This window comes from Octodon degus, unplaced genomic scaffold (genome assembly GCF_000260255.1).
Source record: "Octodon degus isolate 3935 unplaced genomic scaffold, OctDeg1.0 scaffold00074, whole genome shotgun sequence".
NCBI classification, from domain to species: Eukaryota; Metazoa; Chordata; class Mammalia; order Rodentia; family Octodontidae; genus Octodon; species Octodon degus.
Window position 1 is genome coordinate 8,235,181 of NW_004524650.1, and position 9,036 is coordinate 8,244,216.

Sequence of the window (9,036 nt, forward strand, 5' to 3'; positions counted from 1 at the left end):
TTTACAGCCTCCCAAGAGCTGGGATTACAGGTGTGCACCACCACGCCTGGTCTCAGTTGCCATCTCAGCATGTCCCAGGGGTGGGGCCAGCATGGCAGGCCCAGGGATTGAACCCCCCAGCCCCTGTACCTGCTTACAGGTGCTTTAATCTGCTGAGCTATTTGGCTGGCCTTAATTTTTTTTTTTTTTTCAGAACCTAGGATTGAACTCAGGCCCCTGGGCTTGCCAGCCAAATTCTTTACCTATAATGTAACAATAGTAATAGTAGTAGTCTCCCAGAATTATCATGAGGATTAAATAAATGCTACTCAGTACTTATTCTTATTAGCAGTATTAAGGAAATATAGAATGGCCTAATTCCTACCTTGCTGGTTTATGATTTCTTGGTTTATCTTTTGAAATGGATATGGGAAAAGGCCAGGACCTGAACACAAAGAGAGTTTTTGCTGAATAGGGCTAGACAGAAACAGGACAGTCAAGTGATAACAGAACAGCTATGAAGGACAGGCTCCATGGCAACTAAATACTTCCCTGGCTAAGGTAAAATATTTTGTGGTTAGAAACCTAGTCATTTAAATAAGATTTTATTCCTTATAGATGCAAATGCTGTTAGGAAGTATATCCTGGGAATGATTGAATTGTTCACACCCTGCAGTGAATAATTTTAAGCTATCTTTTCATAAGAGCAGTGATAGGAAAAGCAAGGTTCATTGGGATTCTGAAAATGATCAATGATCAAAAAGAAAGAAAAATGAGAAAATCCCCCCCCCCCAAATTTGAAGAACTTAATGATTAAAATGTTAGGCATTTAGTTAAGAAAATTGAGGCTGGGGAGATAGCTCAGTAGAATAAGCACTTGCCAGGCAAGTGCAAGGGCCTGAGTTCAATCCCCTGTTCTACAAAAAAAAAAAAAAAAAAAAAAAGAAGGAAAGAAAGAAAAAGAAAAGAAAATCCAGGCCAGCCAAATAGCTCAGCAGATTAAGCTCAGCCTAAGGCCCTCCTGGGTTAGATCCCAACCTGCCTGCCGGGCCCGCCACCGGGGTGTGCAATTGAGACTGGGCGTGGTGGCACCCGCCTGTAATCCCAGATCTCTGGGAGAGTGAACACAGGAGAATCACTCTGAGTCCCATGTACATAGTGAGACCCTGTGGACCCTTACTAAAATACAAAAAAAAAAAAAAAAAAGAAAAAAAAAAAGAAAGAAAATCCATCTGCAAAATTTTGATGTAAGAGATATGAATCTGGGCAGCATTGGACAAGTCAACATGGAGAAACTTCTGTCTCTGGGTGTTGCCTTCTATGCCAGTGTAGGTGGTTAGGCTTGCTGGCCTGCCTCTCATTCTTATGGTGCTTCACTTCACTTTTGGAATTTGGGCTGATTGTCTGGAAGTTTCTACAGTGTTGGAATCTGAGAGCAACCACCAGGGATCCCTGTGAGTGAGGTAGTCACTCTCAGGCTTGTGACTGTCAGCTTTCAGGTAGTTGCAGTGATTTGATATGGGGCCTAAGCATAAGAGACTTATCAGGAAAAAAAGAGAGAAACATACTAGAGACCAAAGGAGTGTTTTAGCAGTTAGATTTAAGTTTGAATCCTGACTCAATGGCTTACTAGTTGTGCAACTTTTAGCAAAGTGCTTGTCTATTCTAAAACTCAAGATTCCCCATCTGTACAATGGAATTAATAATCTACTTACATCTTGGGTTCATTATGAGCACTAAATAATATACTTGGCACATAGTAAATGTCCTATACAATGCAGCTATTTTGCTAATTGTATTGTCAGAGAGTATAATGGTGCTTTGTCTGGACAGGGTTGCACTGTGTCCCCAAGGGTTGTTAGAAGCTTGGTCTTTCTTGTGATAATGCTGGGGAGTGGTGTAACCTTTAGAAAGTGAAGTCTAAGCTGGGCGTGGTGGCACATGCCTATAAGGCCGGCATCCTGGGAGGCTGAAGCTGGATTATCACACATACGAACCCAGCATTGGCAAGTTATTGACTCAGCAAGAATTTTTTTTAATTAATTTTTTAAACGACTGGAGCTGGGGGTCTGGGGAGATAGCTCAGCAGTCTAAGCACCAGCCTGGCAAGTGCAAGGAACTGAATTTGATCCCAGGTCCACATGCTGTGCCGCTGTGCTGGCTCCGAAGCCATGCGTGGTGATGTATACCTGTAATCCCAGCACTGGGGAGGCTGAGACAGGAGGATCATCATGAGTCTGAACTGTGTAGTGAGACCCTATACCAAACAAACAAACAAATAAAAGGACTGGGGTTGTAGCTTAATGTAGAGACTCTGGGTTCAATCCTCATTACAAAAAGAAGGAAATGGGGTTTGGGGAGATAGCTCAGTGGCATAAACACCTGCCTGGGAAGTGCAAGGTCCTGCATTGGATCCACAATACTCAAAAACAAAAAAAGGAGGGGGGCAATAAATAAAGAAGGAAGGGAGGAAGGAACAAAGAGAAAGTGTCAGAAGACAAAAAAGAAAGAGAGACAGACAGAGAGAGACAGAGGGAGACAGACAGACAGACAGACAGACAGACAGACAGACAGACAGACAGAACACCTGGTGAGAGGTATTTCTCATAAGACCCCTAGTTAGTTCTCAAAAAAGGACTGTTAAACCCTTCTAAGTTTTGTTTTTTTTTAATTTTTAAAATTTTTTTGAGACAGGGTTTCCATGTATAGTCCAGGCTGGCTCAGTTCTCAGGTCAATCCTCCTGCCTCAGCTTCTCCAGTACTAGGATTACAGGTGTGTGCCACCACACCTGGCAAAGAAAGTTGTTAGGGAAAACAAGACTAGCTTGTCTTTGCGCTCCGAGCCCTCTCTCACCACATGACCTCTCCCTCTCCCATGGTGCCATTGTCCAGCAAGGTCCTTGCTAGAAATAATACCATGCTATTTATAGTGCATCCTACAGTCTGATGAGCTACATCTTTTCTCTGTATTATCCAACCTCAGGTATTTCATTATAGCAATGGAATATGAACTAACGTAGATAGACTTAAGTATCAACTGTGCTAAGCTAAAACACCTGGTTATTTAATCAAACACTAGTGTAGGTGTGGCTTTGAAGATATTTTGTAGATGTACATAACATCTATGACCACAGAACTTTAAGTAAAAGAAATTTCTCTCAATAATGTAGGTAGGCTTCATCTAAACAGTTGAAGGCCTAAAGAAAAAGAGAGAGAGAAAGAGAGAGAGAGAGAGAGAGAGAAAGAAAGAAGAAAGAAAGAAAGAAAGAAAGAAAGAAAGAAAGAGCCTGAGTCTTAGCCAACCAACCTGTCCCATAAATGTCAGACTTACGCATCACCAGGCATAGCAGCTCATACCTATAAATCAAACCTTTGGGAGCTGAGAAGAATGTATATTCTGATGTCATAGGCTGGTACTCTCTGTAGGCATCTACTAAATCTATTTGTTCAAAAGTTTGGTTCATTTATGATATTTATTTGTTGACTTTTTTTTGGTCTAGTTAATCTATTTAAGTGACAGTGAGGTACTGAGGTCTCCCAATACAATTAGTGCTTATTTGATTTTTTTTTCATGTCTGTTAATATTTGTTTTAAGTAGTTGGGTGTGCTGTTATTTGTTATATACATCTATGATTGTAATCTCTTCCTCTTGGATTATTCCATTTATAAGGTTATAGTGACCTTCTTTGTCTATCTTTATGAGTCTTGACTTGAAATCCACCTTGTCTGCAAATAGAATAGCTACCCCTTCCTTTTTTTGGGTTCCTGTCACATAGCGTATTGCTTTCCATGCTTTGATTTTCAGTCTATGATTTTATTTTTGAATTAAATATGTTTCTTGTATATAATATATTGTTGGACCTTCCTCCTTGATCCATTCTGCCAATCCGTTTATTTTATTTTATTTTTGTATTTTCGGGAAGGGTCTACAGGGTGTTCAGGGTCTTACTTCTAGATCAGACTCATAGTGATCTGCCTGTTTACAGCCTCCCAAGAGCTGGGATTACAGGCGCGTGCCACCACTCCCAGTCTCAATTGCGGTCTCAGTACACCCCAGGGGCGGGTCCAGAATGACAGGCCCAGGGATTGAACCCCTGGCCTCTGCCCCTGCTTGCAGACACTTTAATCTGCTGAGCTATTTGGCTGGCCCTATTTTTTTTTTTAATGTTTATTTATTTATTTGGCACAGGGTCTCACAAGGCAGCTTGGGCTCATAGTGATCCTCCTGTCTCAGCCTCTCCAGTGCTGAGATTATAGGTGGGCAACAACACACCTGTTTTCAGGGCAGGACAGCATGCAGTACTGGGATCAAAGTGAGGACCTCATGCTTGCCAAGCATTTAGATTGCTGACCTATCTCCCAGCCCCAGTGTATTTCTTTTGATTGGTGAATTGAGGCTATTACATTATATAACTGATATGTAATGACTTATCCTTGTCATGTTATTTTCCTGTTGTTGGCTCCCCATTTAATTACTTGCTTTCCTTGGGTGATATATTCTGTTGAAGCTCATGGAGTAGTTGTCTTCATTATCTTTTTTTAAAAAAAAAATCTTTTATCTATTTATTTGGTGTAGGATCTCACTATGCAGCTCAGCCTCATAGTGATCCTCCTGCCTCAGCCTCCCCAGTGCTGTGATTACAGAGAAGCATCACATGCCTGGTTTCTGTGGCTGGCACAGTGCACTCAGTGTTCTTCAGCTGGCATGACATGTGGTACCAGGAATTGAACCCAGGTCCTTGTGCTTGCCAGGCAGGCACTTACACTGCTGAGCTATCTCCCCAACCTCTCATTATCTTTTTCGAAAATGTCCTTCAAAACATTTTGGAGTGCTGACTTGGTATTCATAAATTCCTCAGGTGTTCTTTACCCTGGAAGTATCTTAATTTTGGATAAATTGTAAAAGATGGTTTTTCAGAGTATATCAGTCTGCATTGAAAGTGTTTTCTTTTAGGGCTTGAAATTCATCACTCCAAACTTTCCTCAACCTGAGTGCTTGTGTTCAGAAGCCTGCTGTGATTCTAATGGGCTTCCCTTTATAGGTGATCTGCTTCTTTTCTCTAACAGCTTTTAATATTCTGGAATCTTGACTATTATATGCCTTGCTATAGAGTTTTTGGTCATGGATAATTGGAGTTCTATATGTGTCACTTATCTGTATATCCAATTCTTTTTCCATGCTTGGGGAATTTTCTGTCATGATGTCAGTGAACAGGTTTTCACGGCATTTGCACTATCTCCGGCTTTTTCATTGACTCTGATCAATCCTACGTTGTTCTTTATATCATCTAGTAGCTGTTTGATTTTTGTGGTTCTTCACTGTTTTCAAGACATCTTTCTTTTCATGATCACTAACTGCAATCCTGTCTTCTAGAGCTGATATTCTGTCTTTACATTAGCTCATTCTGCTGTGTGTACTTTTAACAGAATTCTTATTTTTTATTTTTCTGTATTTTCGGGAAGGGTCTACAGGGTGTTCATGGTCTCACTGCTAGATCAGACTCATAGTGATCTGCCTGTTTACAGCCTCAAAAGTGCTGGGATTATAGGCATGCACCACCACACCCAGTCTCAACTGCCATCTTGGTGCACCCCCGGCCCCTGAGCCTGCTTGCAGGCACTTCAGTCTGTTGGGCTATTTGGCCAGCCCCTTTAATGAAATTTGTAATCTCCTGGATATCTGTTTGAATATGTTTCATGGATTCCATTTCTTTCCTATGTTGGGAGTTTATGGTTTCCATCACTTTCCTAAATCCTTCTTTTTAAAATCTGTATTTGCTTTAGCTTCACTAATTTTGTTTTTTCTTTTCTTTTCTTTCTTTCTTTCTTTATTTGTTTGGGTTTTTTTTTTTTTTTTTGGCAGAACCAGGGATCAAATTCAGGCCCTTGCACTTGCCAGGCAAGCACTTATTCTACTGAGCTATCTCCCCACCCCTAATTTTGTTTTTTATTATAATCTGTACTTATGTGAGAAATTATTTCTGGTTTGATTTTTTTCTAGAGCTTTATTCATCTACCTTGTTACTTCCTTGGTTACCACTTCAGAGAGTCCAGATGGATGGCTTTTTAATTTTTCTACCTCATTGTCCCCATGGTTTGCCTTTGGTGAGCTTGTAGTCTGGGGATACATCTTCCTTAAGTGTCTTCTCATTTTCTGTTTTTAGTTTAATTCTGGGGTTGATGCTTGTAAGTTGCTTATGAGAAGTAGCTTTATTGCTAGTCTAGAACCCTTAGGGAATGACTACTTCTCAGAGACGTCTTCAGGTGTAGCTGGCTGTTACGGCTTGTGTCTAGATGTCCTCCCAAAGCCTCATGCAGTCATGAGGCAGGCTTCCAGAGTTTCTGATTGTTTCATGGTCTAATGCTGGGATTATGAGTGTGAGTGCCACACCCACCCTCAGATGAGGAGCCTGCACACAATATGTGGGAACGAAAGTGGCTTGCTCTCTGCGGCTCCTCCCTCTTTGCTCTTGTTGCTTTTGCTGCTTTCCACCACCATAAACTGTTGCCTTTTGCTATGTGCCACTCTGCCTTGCAGACAGCTGATTATGGACTGAAACCTCCATGAACTGTGAGCTAAATAATCCTCTCCTTCCTTAATTCTGGGGTAGGCATTTTGTCTCAGAAATGAGAAAAAACTAACCATGACACTAGCTTTTGGATTTTGAGTCTGTTGCAAGATCAGCCTCTTGAATTTAGGGATGAGAAGTTGCTGTCTATTTGTCACAACCCTCAGTCCCCTGAGTAGCTGGGATTACAGCCATGAGCCACTGCAACTGGCTCAAAACACAGTCTTTTATATAACTTTAATTACTTGTAGCATGAGTACCTTTCCAACTTATCATAAATACCATCTATTCTCCATATATCTATAAATGTTGAGGGGCTGGGGAGATGGCTCAGTAGAGTAAGCACAAGGGTCTGAGTTCAATCCCCACTTCCACCAAAAAAAAAAAAAAAAAATGGGGGGTGTGGGGAGATAGCTTAGTAGAATAAGCGCTTGCCTGGCAAGTGCAAGGGCCTGAATTCAATCCCCGGTTCCACAAAAAGAATAAATAAAACAATAAAACTAAAAAAAAATGTTTTCTTCAGCCCTACTTCTATTAGATTATGTATAACAATGACCTTCCTCTGACTTAAGCAGTAGTGTCTGTTTTAAATTTTATGAAATTTTCTTCTCATACAGAAGTGATTTCCAAAGATAGAGTTAAAGATTGTTATAATAATCTCAGTGTGTATTTATTGGAAAATATATTATATATTAGATAAATTACATCTGAAAATGTCATGACAAAATGTTTGTCATCCGAATGACAGACTTTGTGTCCCATGACAGTTTATATGTGGCCTCAAGGAGAGAGAAAGAGAGGCTCTGGGCAAGATCAAGCTGGGAAATGTGTGGCCTAAGATGTCTGCAAATTTATCAATCCAGAAAGCCAAATAGGAGGAAGCCAAAGAAGAGAAGATGCACAGCCATGAGTGAAATCCCAGGCACGGCCACAAAAAGTTGGAGGTCTGGCCCAGGTGTCACAGTGAGGGGCAGGACAAGTTAAGTAGGCAGTGGTACTGATGACCAGGGAGTTAAAGATCAGAATGGAGAGGGAGGATATTGAATAGAAAGTGGTAAAATCTCTGTATTTTTGGAAATATGTTTTGTCCTATTTTCCATGAAAAAAACATCTTAAAGAAACATGTAGTTGTAGCGCTACAAAAAAAATATTGTCCACTGAATAAAATCAGAGCTTTCATTTTACTTATACTTCTGCCTACCTTGGTATCAACATGCAGAAAACAGTGTGTTTGCAGCAAAATTCATGCCATGCTGACTGCTTTCATTTTTTACTCATAACAGGAGAACTCATGGTGGCAGCAAGCTTACCTTAATATATGTCCCTGTTCCCATTAAATGGAATTCCTTCCACCAGCACACTAGATTCCATCCTCTCTCAACTACTCTATTAGGTTGTCCCAGAAATTCTCCCATCTTCTGCACTTGCAATTTTTCCCTTTCTGATGTGATTTCCCTTCAGTGTGTAAACTTGATGTAATCTATCCCTTTTAAAAACAAGATTCATAGGGGCCAGGGAGATGGCTCAGTAGATTAAGCACTTCCCTGGCAAGCGCAAGGGCCTGAGTTCAATCCCCAGTTCTGGCAAAAAAAACCCTCATGTTTCTCTCCAACTACCCCTCCACTCTTTCCTGTTCTTTATTAAGAAAAACTACTTTAAATATTTCCTGAGGCCGGTGAGGTAGTTCAGCGGACTAAAGTGCCTGCTTAGGCAATCTCAGGCAAGTGCAGGGACCTTGGCTCGATCCCCAGCACCATATGCTGTGCTAGTTCTGCTCCCAGAGCAGGCTGAGCTGGTCACAGAGTCCAGGAGAGGTGGCGCATGCCTGTAATCCCAGTGCTGGGGAAGATGAGGACAGGAGGATCACCATGAGTCCAAGCTGCATAGTGAAACCCTGTAACAACCAATAATAATAATAATAATAATAAGCCAGAAAAAAAAATAATGTGCCAGGGAGAAAGCTCAGCAGCATGAGTGCCTGCCTGGCAAGACAAGGTCCTGAGTTCACTTCCTAGTACTGGGAAAAAAATTTTTTTTTTTTTTTTTTTTTTTTTTCTGTTCCTCTTTTGCTTCTATTTTCTCTTGGACTTACTACAGTTCCGGCATTTGTTTCTACCATTCCATGGAAATAGTTCTCATCATGGTTACCAAAGACCTTCTTGTTGCTAAATCCAATAGTCATTTCTCTTGGCTCATCATTAGCAACTGACTCAGAATTCTCTTTTGTTTGATAAAGTAACTTTTTCTTTTTTTGTGGTGCTAAGGACTGAACCCAGGGTCTGACATGCCAACTAGCAGGCTTTTCTTCTTCTTTGGAGGTAGAGTCTCTCTGTTGCTCCAGGCTGAGGAGCTGCATATCACCATGCTGGGCTTTACTCAGTTTCCTTTCTTTCTTTTTGAAAACCAGTCTTTCTATGCAGTTTCCATTGGCCTCAAACTCGGGATGATACACCTACACCTCAGCCTCTCAAGTGCTGTGGTGACAGGT